Consider the following 16,436-nt stretch of genomic DNA (forward strand, 5'->3'; position numbering starts at 1 on the left):
AGTAGTCTATTGCAACAGTTCCAGAAAGGACTAATAAGAGCCCCAACTAGAATAATGGAAGTATGAGTAGCAGAGGTTGTAGATGGAGAAAAGTGGTGATTTGTAGATCTGATAAATATGTGGCTATGGGGCATTCGGAGAGAAGGATGTTAAAAGTTAGTCTCATTTGAATCTGTAAAATAGCGGTACTTTAACAGAAATAGGAAGGTCAGGGGAAAAGTCATAAGCATTTATGCTTTCTGGAATTGGAATGCTAAAGCTAAATCAACATAAGGAGGTACAATATTCAATTTAGATTTTAAGCTAGGAACTCAGGAGTGAGTTCATAATTATGGTTTCAGATTCAGGAATCATCTGCATAGAGACAACAGTCAAAACCTTCAGGATGAATAAAATTATCAATTAGTAGAGAGCAGAGAGCTAAAAATGGAGCACAACTGAGACAAGAGACATTGCTATTGGAAGATTGAAGAAGGAAGAGGAGCTGGTGCTAGAAACAGAAGTAAAGCTAAGAAGGAAAAAAGGGAAATGATAATGGAATTGTAGGACGGGGAGAGAGTGCAAGAAGGAGGTGGGATTGGTGATTGGGAGGTCTATGGTAGTTTGGAGAGAATCATTTCAATATAATATTAGAAATAGCTTCAATACAATATTCAATAGACCCTGTTCATAGAATAAACCCACACCAAGTCCTGACTATGAGGGTTAAATTTGAGGAGTAAGTAATTCTGAGAAAGTGGAGGCATCAAGATCTGATCTATTTCTATAAGTTTGGCAGCAAGGCAAGAGGACAGATGGTGTGGGAGCTTGAAATAGTAGCAGTAGAAGGAAGAAATGAAAAAATTGAGCATGTTTGTCATCCAAAAGGGAAGGAACTATGTAGTAGAGAGGGAAAGATTGAAAATAGATCTGTAACCAAGAGGAAATAGGAAATTTAGAATAGGAAAGGCTATCAGCACAGATTAAAAGAGAAATATTTGCAAGAAAGACGGTACCTGTTATTCAATACACAGAAAGAGAAATGGGAGTTCCAGAAATAATTGATGTTTTAGGAAACATCAGTTGGTTGGTTCTAGTTACAGTAATAGATTTAAAAAAAATAGCTACTATTTGTTTAAGTATTAGTATTTGCCAGGAACCATGCTTAACGGTTTACATGTATTAACTCATTCAATCATTTCAGCAGATTTGGAATATGTACCATAACATCCCCATTTTAAATGTAGAAAAATGAACCGTTAGGGAATGTAACTTGTTCAAGGCTCTCAGTGAGAAGCAGTCCTCTGAATCGAACCTGAGTCTGGCTCCAAGGCTTAGACTCTTGGCCACCATGGTGAATGAGTGGGATTAGAATATATGAAGGATGGAAATATGAACTCCCCACTGAATGGCAGTTAAAAGGATTTACCAGAAGCAGCGGCAATCCACCCAACAGCATGGCTTTGTGATATGTTGTGTTTCATATGTTTTTGTGATTTGCAGCAGAATTTTATAGAGAAGATAGTAAAGAATTTCAGGAGTCATTAGGCAAGTATTGCAGAAGAACAGTGAGAAGAAAATTCTAAGGTAAGAGTTGACATCTATTTGAAATGATTGATATTAGAGTCCAATCTGGAGTGGAAAAGAAGGGAAGTTTACAGAAAGCAACTAATGGAAGCATAGGAAATAAGCAACATTCTGAGCTTCACAAGAACAACAAAGGCAGAATATTGGGTATGAGAGAATGAAAAACGGTGTTAAGAGACAAGTTTTATTCTTTCTAAAAATACTTGTGTGCCAAATAGTTGGCACTGTGATAAGCCCTGCATACGCAAAGGTTAATTAGACATAGTTCTGCTTGAGAGAAAAGGTTTAATATGATTGAAATAGAATGGCAATGGGGGTCACTGTAGTCATGGAGCTAACGAACATGAGGCCAAAGATAGACAGGGATTTCAGTCAGTGCATAATGTTAACTCTTGAGTTGGAAAGGTAGATAAAATTGACTTTAGAATGATTATGTGCTACGTATTTTTGTTTTATTTTATGTCTTGCTTGTGATTAGTGGTGCCTAAAGACGGCTTGCTGATGACTTCTGTGAAAGTCTCTGATTTCTTGCCTGCCCTGTCCAAGGAAAATTTAGCTTTGAAAAGATTTTGCAAACATATAGTTTTATAGTTTCATTGTATGCTCTTCTTAACAGAATTTGAATCTGAAAAAAACCCTTTGAAACAAAACTTTGTAATTAAAAAAAAATGTCCACTATTATAATGCTTATAAATTATTATAAATTTTAGCTACTTTGAAATATGATTGGAAGTACGATTATAATAAAGAATAAAGATCTAATTATAATAAGGATACATGATTACTTTATTTGTTATGATACTGGACATCTCTCCACTTTGTTCCATTTTTTTTCCCCACATTTAGAGTTCTTTTGTTATTCAGAAGGCTTTGGATATAGAACAAAGATATTTCCTTATTTCAAAACAGCCAAATTTTCAAACATTCCCCTTTCAACCATTATTTTCTAGGAAGGGTAGACAATTGTGGAATTATTTTTCTGCTGACTCAGTCATCATTATAGTTTGCCAAGTTATAGTTCTTCCTATTGTATAGTCCACCATCACACACTTACTTGAGAAAACTATTTAGGATCATCAAAAAATAAATGGAAGAAGCCAAAAGGCAATGCTTTTGAGTGATTGAAGATGGGAAAAGATATGGCTGGGGTAAATTGGAATAGAACTTTAAAACTAACCATGTCAGGCAGGAGGAGGAAAAAAAGTCGACTTTATTTTAGAAACTAGTCAGAAGTTATTTGTAACATTTAGCAGGGAGGGGAAAGAGAGGGAAGTTCCATTTTTCATTTCTGAAGATGCAGCTGCTATCTGCAAGTCCTAGCCTGACACATGGCCCACAGTTCTACAGAAAGAACAGATGAAGATGAGTATGTCAATTCCTAACTTTTCAGTAACCTGGAATATATTATTTATTCTTTCATATGTGGAGGAAAGCTGAATCTCCTTCAACACTTGAAAAAAATGGCTGATAAATACATGAAAACTGCAATGCACCAAACTGTGAACCGAATTGCAAAAAGCTGGCGACCAGAACGACAATTCAATGATGACAAATGGTTGTTTCCTAAAGATATTTCCTTGTTGGAAGGTGAAAATTAATGGCAAAAAAAAAAAAAAAAATTAAGGCAAGCAACTTTCTCCCTGTCACAGAAAATATCTCGTAAAATTACAGAAAGCAGCTACCCAGAAAAAATAAATAAATAAAGCTGCTGACATCAGTTTTCCCCCACCTGTTTACCTGTACTTTCCACACTCAGAGCAACAGCACCAGCACCCAGCTATTGGGTTCAATCACTCCCTTTATCATGCAGTGGATGCAGATAAAACTTGTGGTCTTTGAATAGAATAGGAGGTGGAAAGTAGAAAGTCCTGCAGAGGTATTTGTCAAAAGTTCTTGCTCTAAGGTAAAATAAAAGGAACCTTTCTAAATATTTCCAAAATAGGTTTTGGTGCTGTGGTTGTGGCAACTAGGGATTTGATGGATGTGCATTGTCAGAACATCTATTTTGCATATTTCTGGGTTATCCCTAGTAAACCTTTAAACAGTTTTTCTTATTCCTGTGCATCTTCTTGAGCTTCCATTCCGTGCCCTTTCTGCATTGCGAAACTCTAATTCAACCATGGAAGAAAACATCTCCCCCAGTTTTGAAACAATGAGAGTGGATGTGAAGACAGGAAGCATTCATTGGATTGCAATTGACTTGACTAAACTTCCTGGAACATCAAAATCTCATTAAAAGCTGCCATTAAATAAAAATATCACTTAAGATACACTCAATGATGGATTCAGGCCAAATGTAATTTAATACTCTATATCAAGACTGGGTATGGAAAACTGTTAACTCATGCCTGTGTTCTATTGCCAAAAGAGTTATTTTACTTTAGATCTATTTACTTTTTGAAGGAAGCCTGCAATTTGCTCTGTAAGGGTTCCCCTGTAGATTTAAGAAAGTTATAGAGTAAACTTCTCAGCAGGGAGTGATCATTGAGCTAACAGTTGGTTTCCTGGGAATAAATAAAACCTGTGAAACTGAGATGACTATATTGCAAGGAGAAAGTGCTGTGGAAATTGTGATCCCTGGCTTTCAGAATTGTGACTGGCCACTAATGCGTGAAACCATAGCGATGGCCTGTATTCTCAAGGCAGAGTTACTGGCAGCAGAAAGATCTGTGAAAACCCTCAACAATTGGTCCAAACCAACCTTTAAGCTTTGATGCATAATTCAGAACCAGGAGTAATCTGCCTGTAACTTGAAGCAGTGGACCACAATTCTCAGCAGAGCAACCAGGGAATGATCTACACTCATCATATTAACTTTGTATGGGTTTCCTTTCCCTTTACTGTCTGGTTAAATCATCAGTAGCCAGTGAGGACCAAGAAAAACTCATTCTCCCACATCTCTTCTATTTTCTAAGTAGAGCAGAAAAAGGTCTGAATTTAGAACTCTTTCTTGAAGAGTCAGGGGAGAAATAATTAACTCTCCTCCATGAACTGGATCTAAATCAACTGGATTGGTAATTCAGCTCTGTAGAAACCAGTGTTGAGATTCTCTTGAGGACATGACTTTTATCATCACATGTCCTTTTAATTCTTTGCTGTTGAATGTACTTATAAAATACATGCAATTTTTATATCATTGCTAAATTATTGAATTGAAATAACATACATATACAAATGACATAGATCTCAGTTTAATTCAAATTTTTTTAACAAAAGTGGGAGATGTCTGAATTCAAATGGCGTCTCCATATTTCCAACTGTATATTACTTAGCATTTTTATATTTAATCTCATGCTTTTATATTACCATTATGCATGTAAGAAAACTGAAGTACAATGAACTTAAACACATTTCCATGGTTAGAAAGATAATAAATGAAAAACTGGGTCTATAATTAGAATCCTTTGATTAATGTTTTTAAAATCATAAGTGAGTCCTACCATATTTTAAATCCAGACAATGTAATCATGAACAAACTTGAGACCTTCCAGGACCCACAAAGCTAGAGCAAGAATGAATCTCTTAACCTAAGCAATGGCAACTCACAGATAGAAATTACACAATTTCTTGACAAAAGTGAAGTTTTTGACAGACGAAATGGAAATGTACCTGTCAGCTTGGTACATTTGACAGCTAGACACATTCACTTGACTTCTAATGATCTGCATTACCTTCCATGACCAGATTTGAATATGACCTACATATGTAGTCATGCTTCATATGTTAAGAGTCAATGATGAACAGGATATACTGAGATGGTCCCATAAGAGTATATTGGAGGTGATAAATTCCTATTGCCTAGTGGCATCATAGTTGTTGTAATGTTGATGTTAGTGGTGCTGGAGTTAACCTGTGCTACATCATATCGAAGTATAGCATGCATAATTATATGCAGTACATGATACTCTATTATGTTAGTTAATTATAGTTCTGGCTTATTTATCTATTATACTGTAATTTTATCATTATTTTAGAATGTTCTTCTACTTATTCAAAAGATGTTTACTATTAAACAGTATGCTATGTAATGTTGGCAGCAGCCTCATGCAACTCTTGACAACTTCATTTTCTCCTGTGCTTCCTTTGATCCTACATTGTTTCTTTCATCATTGTTCCAGGAGCTATAACCTATGATCCATATAAACATGCACGTACACATGTGTACACATATGTGTGTTTTATATCAACTATATAAACTAGGTGAGTACTCTACTGTACCATTTAGAATTGTGTAACTGCATTCCTACATCTTGGCATAAGGATAAAATTGTCAAACAATGTACTTCTCAGTTTGTATTTTGATCCTTAAGTGACATGTCAATATGTATGTTTTATGCATATCAATTTAGAATAAGATATATACAAACACATGCACACATATACAAAAGTGCATAGACATACATGTTTATGTTGTTTTCAAACCAAATTAGCAGAAGTTTTCCATTAGGATACTTATCCATTATTTTTCATATCTACTTTAATACTTTTCATATTTAAGATCTTAATTTTGAAAGAGGAATTGTTCAGTTTTCCGTGGTAAATTTTAAAAATGGATTAAAATTAAAGATAAGTTTAACTTTCTGATGTGTGAGCTTAGACTAGATTCCCATTTATAATAGCAATTGAAACTTCTAACATGTCTTTAAAAAAAAATGCCCTTGGGGCTGGGAATGTACCTCAGTGGTAGAGTACTTGCCTAGCATACACAAGATCCTGGGCTCAATGCCCAGTACTGCAAGAAGAAACAAACAAACAAAACCTTTGGTATAGGATTATGATAAAATCAGAAATTGATTGAGATATCTCCTAAATACAAAGTCATTTAATGACAGTGCCATCACCTGCCTAGGTGCTATCACCTGCACAGAATGGGATGCTGGCTTTAAAATCTCTCTATTTCTGCTTGACCACACTTAATTTCATCTGTGCAAAGCATAGAGGAAAATAACTCGGGTTTCTCTGACTTTGATATTTATTTGTGTGGTTTTAATTAGCAGAATTGCAGCAGGAACAAGGTCACTAATCAGGGATATCAAAAGTGGGGGTATCTCACAGTCAGTTCCAAATCACCCATTTCTAAACATTTATGCATTTTCAGAGTTTCTTTTTACATTATATATAATTGAAATTAACACAACATCAAAGTTCTTTTGGACACTGTCTGCTGTCAGGCTAACTTCTAACTAATAGAGGCAAAAGTGCCTGATCCATCTGGAATTTTGCATGGACACCTATTTTAAGTTGAGAAAATTCTTTTTGCAAAAGAAAGAAAGTACTTAGGATCTTTAGGAAGTTCTATTTCTCTTAAAAGAAACATTTGGAAACGAAACTAAAATATTTGTAATATTTTCCATGTCAAATTAAACTTTGTACTTATCTATCAGTTTCTACTCATATACTATTGTTTTCTTTATATGCAACCCATGAATATATTATGAGACATATTAGATGTATAATATTCAGTATTTATAAAATCAATCTACTTAGATTTTTTTCTTCATGAAATATGTTAATACAATTCAAAATCTAATACAGTTTAATTTTTACATGGTGTTTTACTCATTATAAATGGATTTTCCTCCTTAATTTTATTTAATCATAGTCCATGCCTGTGAGGAATAAATTTTGATCTTTGTTTATAGATGTGACAGATGAATTAGAGTGTAAGTGATATGATAAAACACACCAACAGAATTAAATCCTTTCTCAATATCTTTATTGTTCTTGATTATGCTCTATTAACACCAGATAAACAACTATAATTAAAAAAATATAAAGAGAAAGGGTTACTCAGAATAGTCTAGTCTAAATTAATGAGTAGCAGAGAGAGTAAATGATACGTAATAGGAACTCTTGAGTACCTTTGGACCTTTTGTTGGAAGGAGAGAAAGTGGATAGAAATCATCTAGGCCAGGTGGTTGTCAATGATATGACACTGCACATATACCTGTACTTTTAATAGTTATGGGGTATTTATGAATAGCACAATGAGCTATTAAAGAACCAGAGCCAGGAGTAAAAATGGGTTGTTTAGGTTGAGCAGTGGTCTCCAAAATGCCATGTCCATGAGAGGTTTAATAGACCATTTTGGTGTCCTATTTCCACTGTTTCCTTTCCCTCTTTGGCTCTTGTTATGGATTTGCTTCTTCAGTTTTGTTTTATGTGGCATCACACTCTGTCTTGGGCTTCTCTGCTGCCACTGTGAGACACCTGTGGACCCCGCTCTGTCATCTGATTGCTTTGGGAGGCTTACCAGAAGCAAGGCCACAGGTCTTAGAGGTATAAGGACAGTTCTACACAGTAATAATAATTTTTAAATCTTCTGGGTCCCTCAAGACTTTTTAATGTTTCATAGATAGGTAAGCAAACACACTGTTCTTAATTGGTTTTAGGAATAATGCTATTTTTATATACATGGTAATCTTTCAGTATTCATTGAGTTTTCCAGGAATATTCTCATATATAAATGGAGGAAAAGATTATATTTTATTTGTTTTGTAACTTTACCAAGACTAGTTCACTATTTTTAATATTGCCCAGTGACTAATCAAGTGTGTTTTTGGCAACAATATGTGAATTACCCATACACACATGATTAATATTCCTTTGTTAACTCTCTCATGTATAGTCATCCTGATGTACCTGATTACTTAATTATACCTTTTTAATACTGAAACACACTTAATTTCATTATAATTATCTTATAGATCTTAATTATATTACAATTAGATAGTTATATAGGATTTTTTGAAATGTTGATACTGGCAGGTTATGTTATTTGGTTTGTAGCTTGATGACTTTTTTTCAAATGATTGGAACATTAAGAAAATTTGTAATTAAAAGAGTGGACATTGATTTGAAAAACCTCCTGAGTTAGATGATGTAAAGATACATTTGACGTCTAGGTAAACTACAGTATCATCCAATAATATTCTTTGAACCATAGAAGCATAACCAGGCTCTGTCTGATCATTATGCATGATTTTCTTCTTCCTCCCTTCCGCCTTTCTTTAACAGGACTTTCTCATCTTATTCTCTCCTCTTTCTTTTCTCTTCTTCCTGTCTTGAAGATGCTTCATCTCCACTGTTAAATAATCCTGTTTACCATCAGTAGATGTTTATTGAGTATCTATCTGTAAAAGGTACATTCTGAAAAACTAAAAAGATATAAGTTCAACATTTTGTTCTCAAAACTTTAGCAGAAACATGAACTGTACAACATAACGAACAGACTTAACATCATAGTTAATTGTGTCAATTTCCTGACTTTCTCCTTTGGTTAGTCTTTTTTGCATGTCTTTTAAATTTTTTTTCTTGTCTGTGTTTTCTTAGATTGTGTAGTCCTGAGGGATTGGGATCATATTTAAATAATTCTCCTTCTACAGATCTTAAAATAGCACAATGCAGAATTAGTACTTGAAAATTCTTTTTGATGAGTGAGTGAAGTTATGTATGCCTAAATCTCTGATAGAAATCACCACTATTTCCAAATGACATAAAGGCTATATTTAAAGCTTCTGAAATGGAGCAATTAGTAAGATTCAGTAATGCCTTTGGGGAATTCAGAATTCTAGTGAACATTTTTTTTATTACAATCCAGAAAAGATGGTCACTCCACAAAGTATTGACATTGTAGTGTTAAAACTATTTGAAAGGACAACAGGACAATGTCATAGCAACTCATGGTGATATTTTATGAATCTCATTATTTTTTCATGCCTAGCTGCCCTGTGAGTGCAGGCATTATAAATCAAGTCAATGATTTACTGGGGACTCAGTGGGTATCCTTTGAACAAAGTGAAGTAAATATCTGATAGGACAAAGGCATCATCTCCTGCAAATTAAAATAAATGTGGTTATATTTGAAAAATGATAACAGAAGATAGGAGGAAAGAAGAGTAGAATATTAGAATGAAATTTTTATTTTAAAGATAGAACATAATAATATATTTAAAAATAATAATAACCATATCCAGAAGAGCAGCACTCAAGTCTTGATTATGCTTTGAGTTTCACTATAAAGTTAGGGTCTGTGGTAAAATATAGAAATGTTTGGAGCTTTATGGAGCCTTATTTGCTGTTGGCAGGAAAAAATGGTATTTACATTAAAGACTCTGATGATGTGGCTATTTAATAATGATACCAAGGGGAAAAAAGGAAGTGAAATTAACATGTTTTGGATTTCCAGTTTCATATTACCCAATTTCAACCATGCAACAGTCTTCTGAGGTTGTCAGCAGGTTAGCAAATACCTTGGAGCACTAATGATTAAAAACAAAAAAAGAATAAGGTATATACACATGGTTACTGTTTTAAGGAATCCACATACACACAGAGGTAACTGCCCAACATTTATTTTTTTTCTTTTAAGCAGTTTTACTACATTGCCTAAGCTGGCTTTGAAGTCAAGATTCCCCAGTAGCTAGGATTACAGGTACGAGCCACTACACCCTATCTCTTGCTGAACCCTTGAGAGAAGGAAATCCAGGCTAAGTCAGATTTAAAAGCTAGCATGAAACCATCAGTCTGTGAGTTACAGAGGAAAGACTTTTGAGTCTAAACATTTATTTGAGTCTTCACATTCACCTAAACTTGTAAGATTTCAAATTACTTCATTGAACTCTGACACCTTTAATTTCTAACCTTAACTAGATTTCAAAGGTGTTTTGTTTAAAAATGTGACCTGTGTTGCTATTTTTCATCCTGAGTAATAAGTTATTAATACTGCAAATGCCATTAGCAGTGATGTTTGGCAATGAGTCATGTAGACCCTCTGCCAGGAGAAGGGGTTTACCAGACACCTCCCAGCTCTGGCTGACATTCTCCTGGCCCACATGTTTATAGTAATTGCTCTGGCAATGAGCTATGCAGTCATAATCTGAAAGCATCTTTTCTTGGCTGTATCACATGACTTTTAGGGTTTCTCTGCTTCAGGAATTCCCTGCTGCTATCTTTTGTAATGTCTCTGGGAACCCACAAGGACATATCCACTCATGTACATGTAAACCAGGGAGTTAAAATCTGCGGCTTAACTCACAAATCTTAATCAAGGAGAAACTTGAGACAGAACATGACTTCTTAGAGGATTGTCAGGACTGAGCTCCATTTGTCATTCACTGAACCTTTATAGCAGCCCTATGAGATAAATTTTAAAGATGAAAAAACTGAAATTTAAGGATATAAAGCAAAATGCTCAAAGTTGCAGTTTTTAAATGGACAGCCAGCAGCTTGAACTACACTTTTATGCAATGGAAGAAATGCAGCAGGGCTGAATGTGTTGGCTAAAGAGGCATGCAGGGCAGGGGTTGAGAAGACTATAGGGATGCCAACAGAGAGATGGGTATACCCGAGGTACCTCAAATCCAGTGTCTTTCAAGTTGATATGATTTGCCTCTACCAGATGATGCCTCTATCCACAATCTCTCATCATCCACCTTACATGCTAACATATTTTTCTGCATTAGATATTTATTAGACCTTCAGGATCTGTTCAAATATAAATACCTTTTGGAAAATCATTATAAATTAAACTGTAAAAAGTGCTATGTTTCAGCTGTCTGAAAGCAATAGTTTTCAAAGTATAAAATCAAGTACCACGATACTAAAAACACAGGGAAGAAATGGAACTAAAAGAGATAAAGGAGCTACAAATTCAAAATTTCACTTTCATTTATTTTCTTAAGGTTTGTTCTAATAGTCACTCTAAGGAGTATGAAATTTCAAAGCAAAGAAGACTAATTAGTAGGAAAACCTTCTTGTTTGAACAGTCTTGCAAGTGTTTAAGGAGCAAAGCAATTTCTAAAGCAGTGCTCCAAGTTTAGCTTTCTAACTTTAGTTAGGATATAAAGAAATAATTATATATCTGGCTTAGTCATAATTGCACCATCTTCTCTCTCATGAAAGGCTACAGATTATGTAACTGCAGCTATTGATTTTCCACATCAGACATTTTAATTGAAAGGTTAAGAGGAAGCTGGATCAGCAAAGTTTGAGGTTACTAATTCTGCATTAAATAATTTGACACTTAAAGTCCCTTAACAGATAAGACACCAAGAATTTTATAAGAAAGTTTTCACTTCTAAGAAGAAGAATATTACTACTACCAGTCAAGAGAAGATATTTAAAATCTGTACTGAAATGACATTAACTTTATATAACCTTAGCTTATGAGTAGGACTGTTTTGTCATTATTTATCATTATTTGATTTTGAAGATTGCTTGTGTTACAGACAGCACAAGACCCCACTGCCACTTTATAGTTGACATTATTTTAATTGGCATTGACATTTGGGATATGCAGTTGAAAGTAATGTCAAGATAATCATCAGTAGATTTTGGCATCCAGAGGTTAAAAGTTCAGTCCTTAATCCTAAAAGTCCTCCTGAACAAAAGATCAATACCCACTATTCAACTGTCAAAACCACTGATATACCCAAGACCATTAGGTAGCAAAGAAAGTAATACCTCTCATCACCATTAGGATTGGAAATAATCTAAAAATGTTGTCACCAGCATAAATGATTTAAATGCTTCAAGGGGAAAAAAAAGAATTAGATAAAAAAATGTGAAATAAAAGGGACTAGAAAAGATACAATATGGCTTGTTCACAGAACCCATTTTGAAACTCCAAATATAATCCCTGCATATTGAGTTAACTAATTTTCCACTGGAAGCACAAAACTGAACATCAATCATGTAAAACTAAATATTTACAGTGATGCTGATAAAAAAAAATCTATTTTGGGCAATATTTTCCAAGTAGGCTGCATGTTCCTTATATTATTTCTTTTTCAGAAAGAATTGGAACGCATGTAATTAGTTAAATAAACTTTGAGCTGCCAGTGTCACAGGACAGGGCACCAACGTCTGCTGGTTCTTGGTCATCCTCCCACTTTGCCTGGCAGACACATTGTCATGTAGCCATCATCTAAATCAGGCTCCCATCTCTTTGCTCCCAAGCACAGTGCCCCTACTTGATTTCTGAGAATTTACCAGATGTTTTGGATATTTTTTTTTTTTAAGTTTAAATACCCAGTAGATTGGGTACAGTACTAAGGATAAGGCTGGTGTTCTGTACAACCTGGTAACTAACTCACTGCTATCCCAGAGTTATTTGTTGGGTGGCAGAGCCTGGACTGGGTCTGAGTCACAAATTCAGAACTTAACCTGACAGACTCTCCACTCCTGACCATTCAGTTTTTAGAACACTATTCTATAGAATTGGATTAGCTCACTGCTTTGGGGTGAGGTTGCAGTGCCCTTTGCCACCCTGGGTATCATTTCCAATAACACTATGATGCTAGAAATTGCTCAGGAAAGAACATGATAAAATGGGAATCAAGTGGCAGGCATTTAAACGCTACAGGCACAGATAAAGGGTGAAGAGACTGCATGGGGCTTCTCTAGCCTTTCATCTATTGTAGTGGTCAAAATAATAAAAGAATTTTTGATAGTCTGAAGCAAAGTCGTTGAAATTTATATATACATATACTTCCGATGTACAGTTAGGAAAGCATATTTGACAGAAAGAAGTTGGGAAATCTTTGTAGAACGGTAATTTAAATGTTTGACAATTTGGCTAATGTTTATATCATTCATCACTTGGTGTTTGAAGAGGATACTTTTTTAAAATTTTGATTTCACTACTCATTTGGTTGATTAGAGTATGTATATTGCAGGTAAAGTCAGAAAACGCTAATCATTCCAGAACTCCCCCAAACTAGGCACATTCCAACATTATGTGAACTAGGTTCACACTATACAGTGCACTGAGTACATTGGGTGTTCACCATGCTTGTTGCCCAGGACTTCACAGTATATGTTAAGATACAAAGTTGTATAATAAGATCAGTTTGATTTTTTTTTTTTTTTTTTTTTTTGGTACTGGGGATTTAACTCAGGCATGTTTACCACTGAGCTACATCCCTAATCCTTTTTGTTTTATTTCGAGACAGGATCTCACTAGGTTGCATAGGATCTCACTAAGCTGCTGAGGCTGACTTTGAACTCGAAATCCTCCTTCCTCAGCCTCCTGAGTTGTGAAATTATAGGCATGTATCACCTTACCTGGCTGGTGAATTTGATTTTTAAGTGACAAGTTATATAGGCAAGTATCAATGTTTTGTGGTAATTAGGGCATCATGCTATCAGACAATACTAGAATTTTTTGGTGTTTTTCATTTAACCAGCTTGAATTATTATTTATGAAACAATGTTTGGTTTAGCTTTTTGAAAATTGACTGTAAATCATTTTTATGCAGTTATTCTCTTAGGATTTTATCTGTTTAAAGAAAGCATTTTTCAAACAAAGACACAAAGAGGGTTCTGTTATTTAGAAGTAAATAAGGAAGCATGCTATTGAAATAATAAAGCACTTTATCCTAAAATTTATGCTTATTTTAAAAAACTGTTTTCTAAAGGCTTAAGGTTAATGATTTGCTAGAGCTAAAAGGACAATAAATAGTTCTTCTCTTTGACTAGAACTAGTTAAAATTCCCTTCTATAAAATAAGTTGGCAAGTGTCCTAAACAGGGAGCAACTGATGAATGTTAAAATAAAATAATAATCATCTTTGCAAGGTGGAATGGTTTCCCATCCTATACCTGGAAACCACACAAAGTTGAGGATATTCCAGCTCTGGCATCTTTTCAGATGTCTATTTCTATATACTTGCCAATTCACTGGGAACTTTCTATCCTGAAAATAGATCATTGTAATGTCCTCAGTAAAAAGGCCCATTGTTGAATTAATGCCAGATTTATCTGTGCTTTTAAAATTATTATGAGTGTTAGCACAGCTATTAATAACAGCTCTTTGTAGTTTTCAAAGAGCCTCATTTAATTCTTTCAGCAACTGGGAGATGTTTAAAGATGTGTGATTGTTCTCATTGTACATGTAGAAACTGAATCCTAAAGATGGAATTGACCCAGCCAGTTACATGACTGGACACTGGGATCCACATGTCAGAAATCTTGTCAACTGAAAAATACAATGAAATATTTATTAAACAGTTACTTAATATTGATAAACATTTGTCACTTTCAGTCTAAAAACAGTTATTGTTTTCTATGTGTTTAATTTGTGTCAGGTAGTTTGACTACACTGTATTTGAAAGTCCAAACCAAATTTCAAAAATAGAGAGGTGAAATGATGAATTTTAAACTCAGGTCTGACTTCTGAGTTCAAGGTAATCCTCACACTCTCTGAAGCAGATACAGTGTCTCCCCTTTCTTATAATTCTGAAGATAATATATCACAAGTAAAGACTGATTGGAGAACTGACACTCTGGATGGCCAATTTTCCAATTGTCATGATTATAGACAATACTTTTGAAATATCTGGTTAAATTTCCTATCACACTAAAAGGAGTATTTTGGAGTTCTTTGTTGAAAATGGTTTCCTTTCAATACCACAGTACTATTATTTTTATTCTTACTTGGCATACTCTTTATATAGATAGTAAAGAAAGAAGATTGATTGGAATTTATGCTGAGTGAATGTTATCTTTAAAAATAAGTCATTAGCTGGTGAGGTGGCACACAAAACTGTAAACCCAGCCGCTCTGAAGGCTGAGGCAGAATGTTCAAAGCCAAGTTCAAAGCTAGCCTCCACAACTTAGCAAGACCCTGTCTCAAAATAAAAAATTAAAAAAGGGTTGGAGATTGGCCTAGTGGTTAAGAACCCTGAGTTTAATCCCTGGTACCACAAAAATTTAATGTAATTAATGTCAGAGAGCTTTTTAAGTTATTTGAGAGATCTGGGTAATTGGTTTATTATTATGCATCTACTATAAGCCAGATGTTATGCTACATACTGAGTATACCTTTGGCAAAGAGAAAAGCACATTAGCAAATGAAATATGTATGTTAGATTTCACAATACTTGGAGCACCACAACATTATGAAAAAGATCAAATTAGATCTTTAATACATGTTAAGTTTATATGAGTAAAAATGTTTCACTGAGCTAAGAAGAATTAGATCATATGTGTAAAGGAACCAAAACCAGGAAACCAATTCAGTAGATGAATATTCTTTAATACATATAAAACAGTCATTTGGATAATTTTATGATGTATTATTTATTTATGTTAATCATTTATTTGAGATTACAATATTGTTATGTGTGTCAAGAGTAGAAGTTAATGCATTTTAGAGCTAAATCAAAGGTTAAGATAGCATTGAATTTTAATACTACTTCCAAATTGAAAGATCATATGTTAAGGTGACAAGATTGCACCAAAGAGCTGAAGTGGAATACATCATGGTTTATGAAAGTAGCTGCAGATTTTGTGGCATGTGATAGGGAAATTATTTTCAACAAACACTATTTTTTTAATTAATTGTTTTTATTCTTCTTTATTTGACACTACACTAAACATTTTAGAAATAAAAACAGCAGTAAACACCATAGTTTACAAATAAAAATTCATTATTATTGCAAAAGAAATGATAAATTACTTTATTACTTTCCTCATGATTAAAAATATATCAGACTTGTGTTAATCAAATAATGTATTTCTTCTTGTGTTCAGGCATCACAAGTAGCATTTTCTTCAGCAGTAGGATCATATAATTAATAATTACTCAAAGTATCTTTCATTTATGTTGATAAATTAATTTAGTCTGAAAAGAATTGATGATAAATACCACATTACACCCTTCTTTCCTTTAGAAATTACTTCTGTACATTCAGTTCTATAATTACCGCTCTAGTTTTAATATACTATTTAAATATTAATCAGTTTGTCCAAAGAAAGTCAATAATCATTTATTGAGCAACTACAATAGGTATTTTGGGATTTCTAAAATATAGAGATGATCAAAAGCAGAGACTGTCTTCAAGGAGTGTACAATTTACTGAGGAATCT

The 16,436-nt window shown here is 34.0% G+C and overlaps 1 pseudogene; it reads left to right on the plus strand.

Moving 5' to 3' along the window:
• Window positions 1-3,026: 3,026 nt before the first annotated feature.
• Window positions 3,027-16,436, plus strand: part of LOC144249321 (uncharacterized) — a 63,136-nt pseudogene continuing 49,726 nt past the window's right edge.

This window comes from Urocitellus parryii, chromosome 11 (assembly GCF_045843805.1).
Source record: "Urocitellus parryii isolate mUroPar1 chromosome 11, mUroPar1.hap1, whole genome shotgun sequence".
Lineage (NCBI taxonomy): Eukaryota > Metazoa > Chordata > Mammalia > Rodentia > Sciuridae > Urocitellus > Urocitellus parryii.